The sequence below is a fragment of the Emydura macquarii genome, unplaced genomic scaffold (genome assembly GCF_026122565.2).
Source record: "Emydura macquarii macquarii isolate MOO-44397 ecotype Brisbane River unplaced genomic scaffold, CSIRO-AGI_Emac_v2 contig_2372, whole genome shotgun sequence".
Classification (NCBI taxonomy): Eukaryota; Metazoa; Chordata; order Testudines; family Chelidae; genus Emydura; species Emydura macquarii.
The window spans coordinates 2,385,058-2,400,409 of record NW_027132509.1 but is presented as its reverse complement, the minus strand read 5'-3'; the positions used below and the strand labels follow the sequence as shown (position 1 = coordinate 2,400,409).

The 15,352-nt window shown below is 43.0% G+C and overlaps 1 long non-coding RNA gene across 1 annotated transcript; it reads right to left on the bottom strand.

The window, feature by feature from the left end:
* Window positions 1-7,929: 7,929 nt before the first annotated feature.
* On the bottom strand, window positions 7,930-13,402 carry LOC137161829 (uncharacterized). The gene is made up of 3 exons (XR_010922187.1): window positions 13,186-13,402; window positions 8,902-9,028; window positions 7,930-8,546 (listed from the first exon to the last, which is right to left on the bottom strand). It is a non-coding gene; the product is annotated as an uncharacterized lncRNA (long non-coding RNA).
* Between the last annotated feature and the right edge of the window lie 1,950 nt (window positions 13,403-15,352).

Below are 15,352 nucleotides of genomic sequence, written 5' to 3'. Positions count from 1 at the left end.
GGGGCAGTAATGACCCAAGAACACAAAGGACTTTACATATTAATGGCTTATTACAGCAAAAATTTAAGTTGTCTTGAGATAAATTATTGAAAAAGCTGTATAATGTAAGGTTACATGGGGACACTCTTAAAAGAGGTGATCTGGTATGGTTCCACAATCTTAAGGAGGTATCCTGGATACAGGATTTCAGCATGGTTGGCCCCCAAATCTGAGAATGTAACTGTGGAAGTTGAGACTCCAAAAGTTGTTACAGAGGTGAATTCCCTTTTAGAACAAAATGGGCAAAGTGTGCCTCAACCAGCAAATTCTACAGAAATAATAGGCATTTCTCAGGGGCAGATTGAAGAGATCCTTTCAGGATGATGAAAGAAAGTCTATCGGAGCAAAAAGTCCCACAGAGGTTTGGGTGAGAATAAAAATAAATTTGGGATGGTGATGCAAAAACTTCTTGACAGATACTGCATATATGTGTGTGGAAGGCAGAACAGAGAATGAGAGAGAGACAGAGACAGAAACAGCCTGAAAAAATCAAAGCAGAAGCCGGTAAGCACACTGTGACACTGAGAGAAATCTAAAGAGAGGTCAGGGGTGCTGGCTGAAAAGAAGGTTGGCCTTTGATTCCTCCTGCATTTGGAGAAGGAAGATTTTTTTATGTTCCTTGTTTTAAAAAAATTAAAACTGCATCAAAACAAATACCAGATTCCTTCATCAATTTCTATTCCCACCTGGAATATCCCCAGGGCTCTGAAAAAGTTCAACAATATTATTGAATTGAGTGCTTTTTCAGTTGACACACTCCTGAATCTGAGTGCTTCCTCACTGACACACACTACCAAACATCAGACCCAGTCCAGCTCCAACTCTAGGCTGGATCAGACCTTTTTTATTATTAATTTCTTTTTCAATTTGTTCTAGGCCCCACAAGGGTGTCAGCAGAAGCCTCAAAATAACAATTGGTTATTCTCAGTTACCATTAATGAAGTGACAGGGAACTATATTCAGAACAAAACTGTATTCAGATAGACCATTCCACACACTCCTTTCTCCTCAAAAAGTATGTGAAGGAAAAGTTTGAAGGAGTAGGCATTAGTTGGAATATTATATCAACGGGTGATTTAAGGGAAATATTCAAAGAAACCTTGACTTTAACTCAGTTTTCATCAATACTTTACATTTTACATGGACCAGAGCTGGCAGTTGCTGTTTTGATGTGTTTGGAGTGTTGTCTGTGTCTGCCCCATACTTGATGTGATACTAAGGGTTTGTGTACACTGAAACACTACGGCAACACAGCAGCAGCATAGATGCTACCTACACTGATGAGAGGGGTTCTCCTAGCTGCATAGGTAATCCACCTCTCCAGAGGCGGTAGCTAGGTTGAAGGAAGAATTCTGTCAACCTAGTGCTGTCAGCACTGGGGGTTAGGTTGGCTTAACTAGGTTGCTCAGTGGTGTGGAATTTTTCACACCTTTGAGTGACATAGCTAGGTAGACCTAACTTTTTAATATAGACCAGGCCTAAGAACTGTCAGATAGAACTGCCAAACTCCACCTGCCACAGAACCTTCTCACCCCAGCATTCTCTGACTGCCTCTTTGTCATAGGCTTGAAAGTTTTCATTTTCTATGTGAAAGGTTACACAGGACCCAAAATCCCTGAACTGAAACCACTGCTTCCTATACCAGTTAAATGAAATCCCATACAGAGGCACTTTGCTGAAGTTTGGGTTCTGATCTGAACTCTAGTTCTGATATACTTCCAAAATTAATGGTGCCTATAATTTCTTTCAGTTTCACATCCACTGCTCCCACAGGGTTGGGGGGATGACAGAGATTCCAGCTTGAAATCCTGAGGTCTCATTTAAGGAACTTGCAAGTGGTTAAAATGCTGGGTCTCTGGGGAGCCAGGAGATAGAGGGTCTGCAAAAAAGCAGGCTGCAGTTTGGTCCCCGGAAAAATGGGGGCTAAATCAGACCTACCTCCTTGCAGGAGGCATATGTGACAACATGCTTTTAGGCTTTTGTTATTTTAACCCCTTTTCTCTCTACATGTGATATTCTTATGGATACAGAAACACATCATTTTGAACAAACCATTCTGTCAGTGCATTTTCAAACTGGTCACAGCTTGCAGAGGGAAGTCAATAGCAGGGTCCAAAGCCACTTGCACCTGCTCAGGTAATAAATGTGGTAAATGGAGGTACTGTAGCCTGCTGATCAGTCTAAAAGTGGAGGGAATCATACAATTCCACTCTGAGAAAGACAGGCATAGGCCTTAACTTGGAAAGAGAGCCCATGGAAACACTGAGTGAGGGATCAAAGATACAGCTTACTCTGAACCATAACAGATCCCAATCAGAGATGAGGCCCCTTTGTGCTAAAGACTGCACATACATATAGCCAAAGGATGGCCTTTGTCCCAAAAATCTTACAGACTAAAAATGACAAGAGATAGAGGTGGATGAAGCAAATAGATGGAATGAACAGAAGAGAACAATGAGATGATTGAAAAGTCACAGCTGCTTAGCCACTGTTGACTTTTTTGTAGGTACCATGACAAAGGTGAGTTCTAAGGAGTCATCTGGACAGGGATGGCAAGGTAGCCTTGCAGACTTTTACAGGAGCTCCTCCCATGCATAAGGAGTGGCATGGAAGCAAGCATAAAAGTGCTTGGAGAATATGACCGATGGGCAGTACAGGTCAGCATTGTTGGCATAGTAGAGGTGGGGGTCAACAGCTTTATACATGTCACAACCAACACTTGGGTGGTCAGACCTAGTGGTTGGAGCAGGAGTCAGGAATCAGATACCAGGAGGTCAGAGTCCGAGATGGGCCAGAGGGCAGATCAAGAGTCAGGTGTCAGGAGGCAGGGGTCAGGTTACCAGTAGGTCAGAGTCCAAGACAGGCCAGAAGGTGAATCAAGAGTCAGGAGGCAGGCAGAGTCAGGTTACCAGATGATCGGGGTTGGGCGCCAGGTTACAGACAGCAATCAAATAGCAAAGTCAAGGACAAATCAGCATCAGAAGCCAGAATCTAAGGTATGCTCTGAGTATCCCTAGCCTCTACCAGAAGCTGGGGGTGGACAACAGGGGATGGGCCACTTGATGATTGCCTGTTCTGTTCATTTTCTCTGAAGCACCTGGCATTGGCCACTATTGGAAAACAGGATACTGGGCTAGATGGACCATTGGCACAACCCAGTATGGCCATTCTTATGGCAAGTAGGGTGTGGAGCAGAGACAGGCAATCTGTGTTGATGCTGAGACAGCTTGCCCTCACAGCTTCCGGGTTTAAATACTAGTACTAGCCAATCAGTGAGCTATGAGGGACTGCCACTCAGGTCCTGCTGGGCAGTACTTCCTGCCAATAGCAGCCTCTCAGTGTCCTCCCATGGAAGGCCTCCCCAAGCCTCCTGTTGCAATGTGGAGGTGTCATTGGCTCAGAACCCTTATGGTTCCAGCTTGCAGGGTCTAACAATACATATATGAATTGATTGGTTGGGTGGACCTAGGCAGTAAAAGGCCTTGAAAGTGAAGATGAGTGGTTTGTGTTTGATGGAATGCCAAGGACAGGGTCCTAATATCATGGATCTTCTGAATAGTATATAAATGCTGACTTTCTGTGATGGAGTGGTGGAATTTTGTTAATGATATACATGTATATAGTATGCATGACTTTCCTTAGCAGACTCTATTTATAAAGGTATATCAATTTTTTAATCTAAACAAGTTGACATTTTTCCTTTAGATATATTCCTGTGATGTGAATTCTCTTGTGTACTTTTTCTCTTTATATGTAAAAAGAAAATATTACAGAGGATGGAAATGAATCTGAACTGTTAAATTTGATACAATAGACTTTAATAGCTCTCAGTGTTTCCCTCATGGCAATTATATAGAGAGGACTCGCTATTCTTTCTTGGCCATACATCCTGATCTTTAAAACCATTGAGCTACTATTTTTTAATTATACCATTCTACCTTTTTCAGCTGAGCTCCTCTCTTGACTGATCCCTAGATGTAGAGTCCATGTCATAGGCAGAACTGTGCTACTAATTTATCACCGCTGAAAGTACCAGGCAAAAGAGTTTAAATGGCTGCTCAGCATTTTAGTGAATATGACATCTTTCTCAACTTCCTTCTCAGTGATTTTCACATAAACATATAGTCATATTTTCAAAGGCATATCAGATGTGCACAGAAATGCAATCTAGTAATGGTTTGTTCCATATATGTAATATTAGAAGTCCTGCTTTTTAAGGTATAGGTCCAAAAGAATACATTTAAATAAACACAAACAATCCAAAGCTCCTCTCATTCTAACCCACGCACCAGTACTACAGAGAACTGATTACATGGCCATCAAACTTGTTATAATACAGTATTACCCTCTCATTTCACTAGATATCAAATATACACAGTGAGAAAGGCTGCTTCATTCATTCTTTTAAAAAAATTATTTTATGTTGATGTCAATTGTTGCACCCATATAAGTATTTCACAGGGGTATTGTGAAGATTGGATAATATTTATGTAGTATTTTGAAGATATAGGGCCTGATTCTTCACAATGGACCATGGTGAATAGGTGCCTTAAAAGAGAAATGGGGTATTTTTGATGCAGAAGGAATCCAAGCCCCTGATTTACATACATTGGTAGAAGTTATTGGGTTCTTTGGATGAAAGGTGTTATATAGGAATATAATCTATTAATAATAATCAGATTGTAAGAAAATTAAATGTATTCACATCTGATTTTTCTGAAATGTTAAAAAATTACAGCAAATGCTACTATGGATATTGAATATAAGAGAACAATTTAAAAGCAGAAAATAATTTAACTTTTATAATTTTTACTGTATTCCATAGTAAGCATTGCAACGCTTTCCTTTCCACAAATAACAATATTAATACTTTATGGGCCTGCAAATGCACTTTAAAATATCTCTGTAATCTAGTTACTCAGCTGGACCAGGAAACCAGAGCTAATGTGACTAGTCTTGCAAAAAGTACCATGGAATTTTTTTTTAAATGACCACAAATGGTCAGAATCTCAGTTTGATCTCTCATCTGAAAGACAGCAGGCCAGTGCTCCTAAGGCCCCCAGCTCAGTAAACCACTTCAGTACTTGCTTCACTGTAATCAGTCCATTTGTGTTAAGCAGTGTGCTTACGTACATGTTTAAGGCTCCGGCTATACTGACGGCGGCAAATTCGCCACCGTCAGATCAATTTCTCTGGATTGACTGAGCGGTCAGTGCAGACCCTTCTCAGTCGATCCAGAAATTGACATATTAAGTCCAGCTACACAAGTAGCGTAGCGCTGCGTCGACAGGAACACTGTTCCCCTCGGCACAGCGCAGTGAAGACGGAGCACAGAAGAGAAGCTCAGCAGTCGACAGGAGTTACGCAAGTTTTTTGCGTACTTTGCATAACTCCCGTCGACTGCCGCCGAATCTTGCAGCTAAGTGTAGACAGGGTCTTAGTCCCTGTGGTGGTGTTCACCCCACACCAGCCCTGAAGGGATAAGGTGACTCAGAAGGGGCCAGTTAACCTTATAGGCCACACCTGGAGGAGAGTCAGTCTTGATTCAGATTCACTCATTGAAGAAGAAGCCAGGCTGGGTTTGTATAAAGTTAGGCAGTTGAGAACAGAAAGGGGCTGTAAGGAGAGAGTCTGCATTTGCTGTCTGTGTCAGAGAGCTGGGGGGAATAAAAGTCCTGGGCTTCTGTTCCTGATGGAAGGGGTTTAGCCAGAGGAGTTGCAAGGAAGAAAGCCTGTGGAAGGCAGAGTAGGTTGAAGCCCAAGGGAAAAGCAGTGAGGGTTGAGCCTGTATAGGCTGGAACCAGAAGGAGTGGATGGGCCTGGGCTCCTTACCAACCAGTAGGGAAGTGGCACAGACTGGGAATTCACAGCCTGCCTGGGACAGTATATGGATGTTTGGTCTGGAGAGCCTTTGATACCTTGGAAGGGCAAGACTATATAGTGACCTAGCTTCAGGGAGTGCTGTGATAGACCACTGCAGTAACTGAATGACCACCAGAAGGGGGTCCCAAACCAACTGGTGAGAGCTAATCTACAGCTCTCACTATGAGGAGGTGCTACAGTGGTGAGTGGAATATTACAGTCCCATTCACTTCTGTGGGATTTAAGCCCAGGCTTAAAGCTCAGACCAGGCTTTTGTGCTTTGCCTCAGTCCCCGGTTCTGTAAATTGTTTTGTGCAGAGCTCCACCAGACTCAATAAGGCTCTATGCAAATGCACTGATCCATCCAGGAGAAACAGCCTGCAGGATTGAGACCTAATGTCAATTATTTCCTGCAACTCTGAGGTTTTTAGTCACTAACTGACTTTTAGGGAACGTGTGCATGCCAGTGGATCTGTTATAGCCCTTGGAGCCCTTTAAAACTGGGAGCTGAAGTCCCAGGATACATGACTAGGAGCCAGCACATGACTACAGGAAACCAGATGTAAGGCCTTCTGCTTCCCAGGTGCGGAAGTAGACCAAGACCCAGTGTCAGGGAAACCCCTAGTGTGTGTATGTTTCTTCATAGCAGCCAGAAAGGTTTATCAAGCAGGGAAAGATGGGCCTTTTTCCAGATGCAGAAAGTAGGAAAAGCATTTTTACATGAGTATTCTAAAAAAAATCTATAATCAAATGTAAGCTACTTTTATGAACAAAAGTAGCATTATGCACAGTTACAAATGTCATTCCTGTTCTTCAGAAAGCAACTGGAGCAAGGGGTACTTGACCAAATTTTATAGTGGGAGTGCTAAGAGCCTTGAACCAAACTGTAAACCCTGTGTATAATGGAAACCACTTCAAGCCAGGGGATGCAGCCGCTCCCCCAACATCTATGACTGGAACAATAGCTGTCTTATATCCTGACTCATTTAAGTGGCGAGTAATCTAACTAGCATTAGTCAAACATAATTAGCATTTCCTTACAGTTGCCAGAGACTATGAGCTAGAGACATATATGCCATTTACAGTCACTCTTCCTTAGCTGTAGCAGATGAAGACAAACATTTGTGGAAGACATTGAAATGATCATTATCAATGCTCATCATTAATGTGGCAAGCAGACTGTCTTTTAGTGATGGAAAAGGTTGCTTTGACTAGTTTTATAATTAAGCTTTTTCCAGCTGAGGTGCTAAACTATGATTTCCTCAAAGATAAACAATCCCTTCCAAATTGCAGTTTTCTCTTCTTTGAGCTCTCAGGATCTCCCAAGTGTCAGCTGCAACGTTGACATTTGCAAACATTCCAAGCTATCTTTCAAACAGAGATTTTGCTCTTTCCATAACTAGGCATAGAATACTTTCTTCAAAAGCTATTCAAGGGTATTTGAACAATGTGCCTAGCACAACTGAAATTCTGTAAGAACAGCAGCTGCTTGAAGCTTTGGTTACAAATTTTAAGACTGGAGACATGCAGAGGATGAACAGGTTAGTGCTGAGAATCTTTGTAAAGCAACGCATACATAAGGCATCAGTCCTCCTGTTCTTACACAACCAAGGTGGTTTATACAACAGCTTAATATATTTATTTAAACATACTCTGTGTCTTTATGAAATCTGTAGTCTTTCCAGATAAATTTAGTGCTGCTTTTGACAAGCTCAGTTACTTTGTTAATTTGGATAGTGGTTTCAGCATCCACAGTACATCATTGGTTATAACACACACACCCAAGATAAATGGTGACATTAGTGGATACATTTGGCCACAGATAAATATTGCTGGTTTAGCATAAAGGTGGCCAGGAGGAGGTCAACTGAGATTGTCTATCTTGTTTATTTTGTCAGAGAGACCCACGCCCATTGCTATTATTTAGACTGTAGCTCCTACAGCAGTGATTCCCACATTTGGGCGACAACTGTAACAATTGACCAGGCTATAAGTTCAGCTGTACCAGCAAGAATCACCCAACTCAAATTCAGTTTTGTACTCTTTACTGTGCAGTAAGGCATGGAGTACTCCAAACCCCAAGCTATACTGTGGATTGTAACATGCACCACAGCAAATAGAAATGTAATGATCTTAGAAAACATCACTGTGTAAGTTTCTAGAGGAACTCCAGAACTCCCCCCAGATCACAGTAGAGAGGATGTCAAAAGAAGTGTTCTTCTTCCTCCCCTTAATCCATCTCCTTTATTTTTCTCTTTTTCCTAATTTATCCTTTTTTTCCCCCCCCTTCCTTTCCCATATGTACCTCTTTAGAAAATACATGGGAATATGATACTTGGGCTGAAATGTTTGCATTTCATACCATATGTTCAATTTATTATATAGAAGCTAAGCTGCAATTGCTCAGTGTTTGGCTAAAACATATCTTTTCTTTATTTATCATTTAGCTGTAGTTTCTTCTTTGTTTCCTATTTTCTTGACTCCCTTTTGTCAGCCTCTTCCTTTCTCCTTTTTTCTGTTTTTCCTCCCCCGTTCTCTCTTGCCTGTTTTGTCTGGAATCAGGAAATATCCCTTCAGCCTATTTTTCTTCATTTCTTTCTCTTATTGCCAAGCAAGGATATACTCAGGGCATGGTGCTACTACAGCTGGAAAAGGAAAAACATTTGGAAGACTGAAAATTTATTTCTGGTGCCTGAATAGTATATGTAGAGGTTTCTATGTAGGGGGCTTTTGGAGTGTTGCCACATTCAAACTCCACTTGGAGTAGGTGTAGGAGGGGAGGTGTTACAGCTTCCTCATTCAGTGAGGAATGAGTGTCAAGGAGTAGGTTAAGGCCTGAACCTAGGAGTCACTCTTATGCTACCCTGGGCCTCAATATTAATTTGAGCAGCATTAGTTAGGGGCTACTTTAAGTTATGCCACAAGTGTATGGTCTTTATGGGATATCATGGCAGTGGAAGATCAGCAGAATGGAACTTCACCACACCCCTGCCCCGATACCTCTTCTCTCCATCTCTCTTTAGCCTGGTGCAGGGCTAGCTCCTCTGGCATTACGCTAGCAGGCAGTACCCCGCCACTTGTGCAGTTCTCTCCTGGCCAGTGATTGCTGGAATCTGACCCCTTTATGCTGATTGAAGAATGCAAAGGGACAGGTTGTGATTTAAAAAGAAAAAACAGTCCGTACATGATGTGGCTTTGCAAAGATGAATTTCATTAAGTGAGGTTAAAATTAAATAAAAATAGGACAGAAGATTCTGGTAAAGTACAGGAAAATCTGAATTTAATCAGAGAAAAGGAATGAAGAAAATTTAGTCTGCTATCATAAAAAATCATGCCTGAGTTATTACTTGTATTTTTGCTTTATTAACACAATGGTCTGAAATAAAATACAGAAGGCAAGCAAATAAATAGATGCTGTCAGTAGGTCAGGGGAAGGGAGGGAAGGAGACAGACTGAAAAATGCATACAGCTTCAGTTCAATGGAACAAGTGTTCTGCTAGTGACGTTCTCGCTTGTACTCGTTTCACTCAATCAACAGCAGAGAGACGAATGTGAAACTTAAAATCAAATGAATAGACAGTAGAGCCATGATTAGAGGGGTTGGAGAGACATCTCCTCTCCCTCCAGCAGAAAGTTGTGGGGGACAATGATGTCTTCCTCTCAATTTTGGCTGGCTAAGGAGGGAAGTAGCAATGAGCATCTGAGGTTCTACAGAGGCTGGTCTCGGCAGAAGCCTCACAGCAGCCTTCTGGCAAAAGAGGCTGCTCTGTTTCCCTGCGGGCAGTGAGACTCTGAAGCCAGATTAGCTCCTTCCCTGTCCAGCCTGGGCCTACCCTGTTGTCCCCTTTGCACTTTGGGCTCGGCGGGGGAGGGTCTTACATCAGGGAAAAGGAGATACCTGGGGAAATAAGGCAGAGTCTGCATCAGCCAGCAGCCTCCTAACTAGCTACAGCTCTCTGCCCCCTTAGAGACTGGTTGAGGGAAGGGAATAGGAGCCTTGGGATGGGGGCCAAAGGGGCCAAGACCACTGGAGTAAAGGAAATGTGGGGGATGAGCTAGGAAGCTTTGGGGGGGGGAATAAGGGAAGTTAATCCTTGGTGGGTGTTGGACGGGTCTGAGGAGGGGGTGTGATGAGGAAAGGAACCTTGGGGGCAGGAACAGAGGGCTGCTCAGGGAGAAAGGAATCTGGAAGGAGCAGAGGGACCATAGGGTCACCTTGAGGATAGGGACGGAGGGAGGGTATCAGGGATGGGAGGACACTGGGGAGGGGGATCCTGGCAGAGTGGGGGACAGAAAGAGACCTTAGAGATCAGACATGCAGGAGAGAGCATTATTGCCACTCGAGATACTCCAAATTCATGACTAAAAATAATAAAATCGGATCTCTTTTTATTCACCCCTGGTCTGGGAGCATTTGGGGTGCACTCAGGCCACATTTTCGTGCTTTTCTCCACACCCATTAAAGCTAACAGCTTGCCTTTGTGAAGAAAGCTGAGGTTCTCACACACGCACTTGTCTCTAGGACTCTGGGCTTCAAGGAAAATGTCAAATATCATGAGATTTGTGATAAAATCACAGGAGTTGGTGACACTGAGTCTTATGGAAATGGGGAGGGGGCAGGTAAAGGGAGTGACACCAGGAACTGAATCGCTGGGAAGACGTTTGGAGGAGCTGAGGACCTTGGGGATAGATAGCTGATGAGGGTGTGCGGGGCAGGATCTGGGGGGAGGGGGTGTGTGCATGGGGGAGCCAGAGACATAGGGTGACTTGGTGGAGAGAGATGAAGCATGGAGAATTTTGAGAGGGTGATAAGTGGTATATTGAGTGAGGGGCGACATTATGGGTGAAAGTTTGAGATCTTGGGGAACAGAAGAATATTAGATGCAGAGAAGGAGAGGGGCTCCTTTGAGGGGCAGATATCTGAGGAGGGTTGAACAGGGTCTTTCAGGGAATGAAGGAGGAGAAAAGATAATTAGGGGCTTAAGAGATGAAAAAGGAAGGGGAAGCAGAAGGAAGAGGGATAAAGGGGGGAAACAGAAGGTTTGTGGGAGGGAGGGATGAATGTATGATTTGTGGGGGAAAATCAGAGGACTAGAGAAGTGAGGAAGAAGGGAGGGGATTTATACTGATGGAAGCCTTGTGGAGATGGGGCCTTGTATTCCTTGGGGCTAGGAGGTGGGGATTTGTTCATCTCAATTTTGTAGCAAAATTAATCTACAGTGACAGCTTTAGGAGCATATACACCTACTGATTGACCTGTTAGGTCCTGGATACAGAAAAGCTGCTGCTTGAATTCACCCCAGGTATTGGTTTAAATGATCCACACTGCATGTTCAGCACCTATACATACAAAATATACCACTGATATTCTACTGTCTTATCGCAAAACCAAGTCTGCAAGCTCTTCAACATCATGGTTGTACAGCACCTGGCCAAATAGCCTATGGAGCATTTTGCTGCAAGGCAATATCTGGAATAGAAATCAGTCTACAAGGTACCAAGTAGTTTGTAGGTTACAACTGTATAAAAGCTAGCCTTAAATTTATCTTTTCTGTTTAGAGTTTGACTGTGATTTATGTTACCAATCTTCAGAGTAAAGCAGTGTCCATATGCCAATGAACTTTTAGCTCCACTGTCTGTAACATACCTCCCTATCTGGAATATTGTACTATTCCAGCCCGTGATCAAGTAAAAACAAGAATATGTGATAAATTCACTAATTTAAACCAACCTGTAGAATTCTGGATGAGGGTTGTAATTCTCGGTTCAGTTTTATGTTTTTAGAATAACTTCTGTGGAATCTTTTTGTTTTTCTTTAGAGCCCTACTGGTTTAATTTGTATTAAATTCTATTAGGTGCACAAACATCCCAACTGCTGTGTGATTCTGGGTCTGACTCGTATCTCACTCTCACTGGTGTAAATCAGGATTAACTCTACTGAAATTAATGAAGCTATGCTGGTGTAAAACAGATGTGAGATAAGTATCAGACCCATTGGGTCTTAACTTCTGCGCAAAGTATCTTTAAACCCACTGCTAAGAGCTAGTGCCTGGACAGTAATTCAAAGCTACCACTCTAATCATCTGACTCAGGTGTCATTCAACATCCCCAGTCTGTTGGCTGCTACTACATGGGGTAGCCTGACTAACCAGAAAGATACTGTTTGTAGCTCAAACAAAAACCCAAGTGTCTCCATTCTGCTGATTGCATCTTAAACAAACCTCTGCTTTTCAGACAATTAGTGCAAGCACCTGATCCTTTTGTAACACTGGGCAGTCCGCATTGTAGTCAAAGATGTGATTGCAGCTCAGCTAAACATACCTGTGCCAGCTTTAATCTAGTTAGCACAGCTAGAAATAGCAGTGAAGATGTGGCAGCATGGACCCCAACGTAGGCTAGCAATATAAGTAGCCAGTGGGCTTGTACAGCCTGCACTGAAGCCTGTACCACCACAATTTCACTGCTATTTTAGTCATGCTAGCTAGATTAAAGCTAGTGGGGCAGGAGGGGCAGTATGCCTACCCGATCTGCACTCACCCTCTGATTGGGTAGACATACCCATTGCCTCATTTAATTGAATGAATGTAAGCATCTGACCATCCCCTTGGTTGGGATGCCTGCAGGGATTTTTTTCCCCACCTTTTCTCTGAAGAGACTGGAATAACTCAAATATAGTATCTCTCCATGAATGCATTACATGCATCTATCTAGTACTTGTTCTACAATACCTTTGATAGGACAGTCAGAGGGGGAAATGTCCTTGTTAAATATTAAAAAAAATGACAGTCCTGTAGCACCTTAAAGACTAACAAATTTCTGCGGGCATAAGCTTTCATGAGCTGCAACCCACTTCGTCAGATGTACCCACGAAAGCTTATGCCTGCAGAAATTTGTTAGTCTTTAAGGTGCTACAGGACTCTCGTTGTTTTTATTATATACAGACTAACACCGCTACCCCTCTGGAACTTGTTAAATATTACCACTCAAGACCCAGTTAAGGACCTGGCCCTGAAAAGTGCTGCATACCCAGCAAAGCACTTAAGCACATGCTTAAGTTTAAGATCATTGACTTCCATGGGGTTACTCACCTGTTTCAAGTTAAGTACATGCTTCAGTGCTTTCCTGGACTAGGGCCAGAGTATTCAGCACCTTGCAAGATCAAACCCTAAATTCCTATATCCTGCCTCTTACTTTCTCAACTAGGGTTTTGTGTATTTCCCCTCTTCTATATTTTTCCATCGTTTGCACTAAGATCTGCCAAATATCTTATGACATGCTACATACCTGCGTCAATAGTTTCATCGTTGTTGCATGGCTACCCTCATCTCTGAATTTCACAAATAATTCACTGATTTAGTGCAATATGCATAAGTAGGGCTCCAATTGAAGTCATTCAGAGCTCCACACATGCATTCAAGGGCAGAACTTGTTTTGATCTTCAGTATTCAAGCTTCCCTCCCCCCCGGTGGGGTATTTCTCTGACTTTCACTGTGCTTTCCTTGGATTCAGAGGTAGGCAGGATTTTCATGGTCCTGTCAGCTCTAATTAATGCAAAAAAGAGGGGAGTTTTGCAATTAATTGCCAGTGGTTAGCAGAGAGGAAGTGTGTGGGCTAATAAGATACAAATACTGCTGTGGTATAGTCATTCGTTCTGTATCAACATAACTTGATAGCTTTGTTTTGAATTTATATTTTGATTAAGGGGAAGTGGTTCGATCTGATTTAGCAGCAGATTTTTGAATAGATGTGCGGCTCCAGTTAAAGGGGATAATGTAAAAATGGAAATAAAATGCTGACAGTGTAAAAACCATGGGACCATCGTTACTTATATTTTCTGATGACTAAGAAATATGGGAGGGCTTTTTTTTTTTATTAATTGTTCATGAAATGTTCTGGCTTGACAGTCAGGGAGACAAGTCCTCTCTCAGCAAATCAGGTATAGCACAGGCAGGCTTAGAGCAAACTCCACACCGCAACCTGGCCAAACATGACTCTACAGTCTTTCAAGGTAGCCCCCTTTACAGGTACAAGATTTCTTTGCCTTTCCTAAAAAGGCTATTAGTTCGTGCTGAATGTAATGGCAGTGATGTCCAACTGCCCGTGAACTGAGAATGCAAGCTAGGTTTACATGGCCACCAAGCAGCCATAAGATGGAAGTAATTTTTGGTCACCAAACTACTGACTTATATCGGTAATGTACTGGAGAGGTAAGATGCCATATATCTCATTGCCCATCTGTGACACTGGCAGACCAGGTGCCAGCTCTTGCCAACGCTTTAGGCCTCAGCTGAGCACTGACAAATTCATTGCTGGAAACCAGTCTGTTTCACCCGTGTGTTAGCATGGTAAGATGGGTATTAGACTTATAACAATGTGGGACCTGTCTAAGCCCAGTTCTGATCAAATCTTCTAGACAACTCTATTTAGTCTTGTAGCTAATCACTCCTTTCCCAGCCTGACTTTAATTACTTGAGAGGAATGCCAGCCATCTCCATTTTTACGACACTTAAATAAATTTTGATCCAGGAGAGGCTTCGGAGTAGCTTTCTTCCTGAAAAATGTTTTTGTGAAGTTGCTTTCTTGCACTGTTGAGTGAGGTGATGTTATGCTGTCACTGCATCTGGTCTATGCCCCAGCCTGTCAGCGGTCTCCTGGGAGTGACCCCTTTAGCATGCCAGGTCCCAAGGGCCCACACTGTTCTGCAAGGACAGGCTTGTGGCCTCCAAGACTTAAAGGCTGGGCCGTTGGCGCAAGTGTTCCCTGTCTTTTTCCAGGGCTCCCTGCAGCGAATCCAGCTATGCCAGACTCCTGCAGGAGGCTTGTACTGTGCCCCTTCACGGCACAACGCTCTCTGAGTATTTACAGCAATACAAGCTGTCTTTTCAAAGCACGGTTACCATTGATTAGTTACCTGGCACGCAGACTCTGAAAGTCCCTAGGTTAGCACAGAGAGGCAGAAGTTAAGCCACAGTGCATTTTGGTCAAACCAGTGCCCCAATGAGCCAGCTAATTTTAATGGCCTCCATCTCTGGCACTCCCTCTCTTCCCCCACACCCTGTCCATGCTCCTCAGTTCCTCCAAAAAGCTTCCTTCTTCCAGTCACCTGACTCCTTTGCTTTCCAGCAGATGAGTCTTGTGCGCCGTGGTTTCCTGCTGTTAGGTGTTGATAGTTCAGTTTTTGGAGTATCCTTGTGTCTTGTTGGATCCTCTGTTGACTTAGGATAATTAAAGAACTAGCTGAAACTGACCCATCAGTTCCCCCCCTGACAGCAAGGTGACACATACACTGCTCCTGTGCTGTTCCCGGAGCAGTATTAACCCATTTGCACCCACTGGTTAGCAATGCCACGTGAAGAGGGAAACTGAGGCATGCCAAGGATTCATACAAGTATTACAGAAAATTCCCACTTTGTCACATATGCATTAAGGACCTCATGTGAAAAAAGTAACA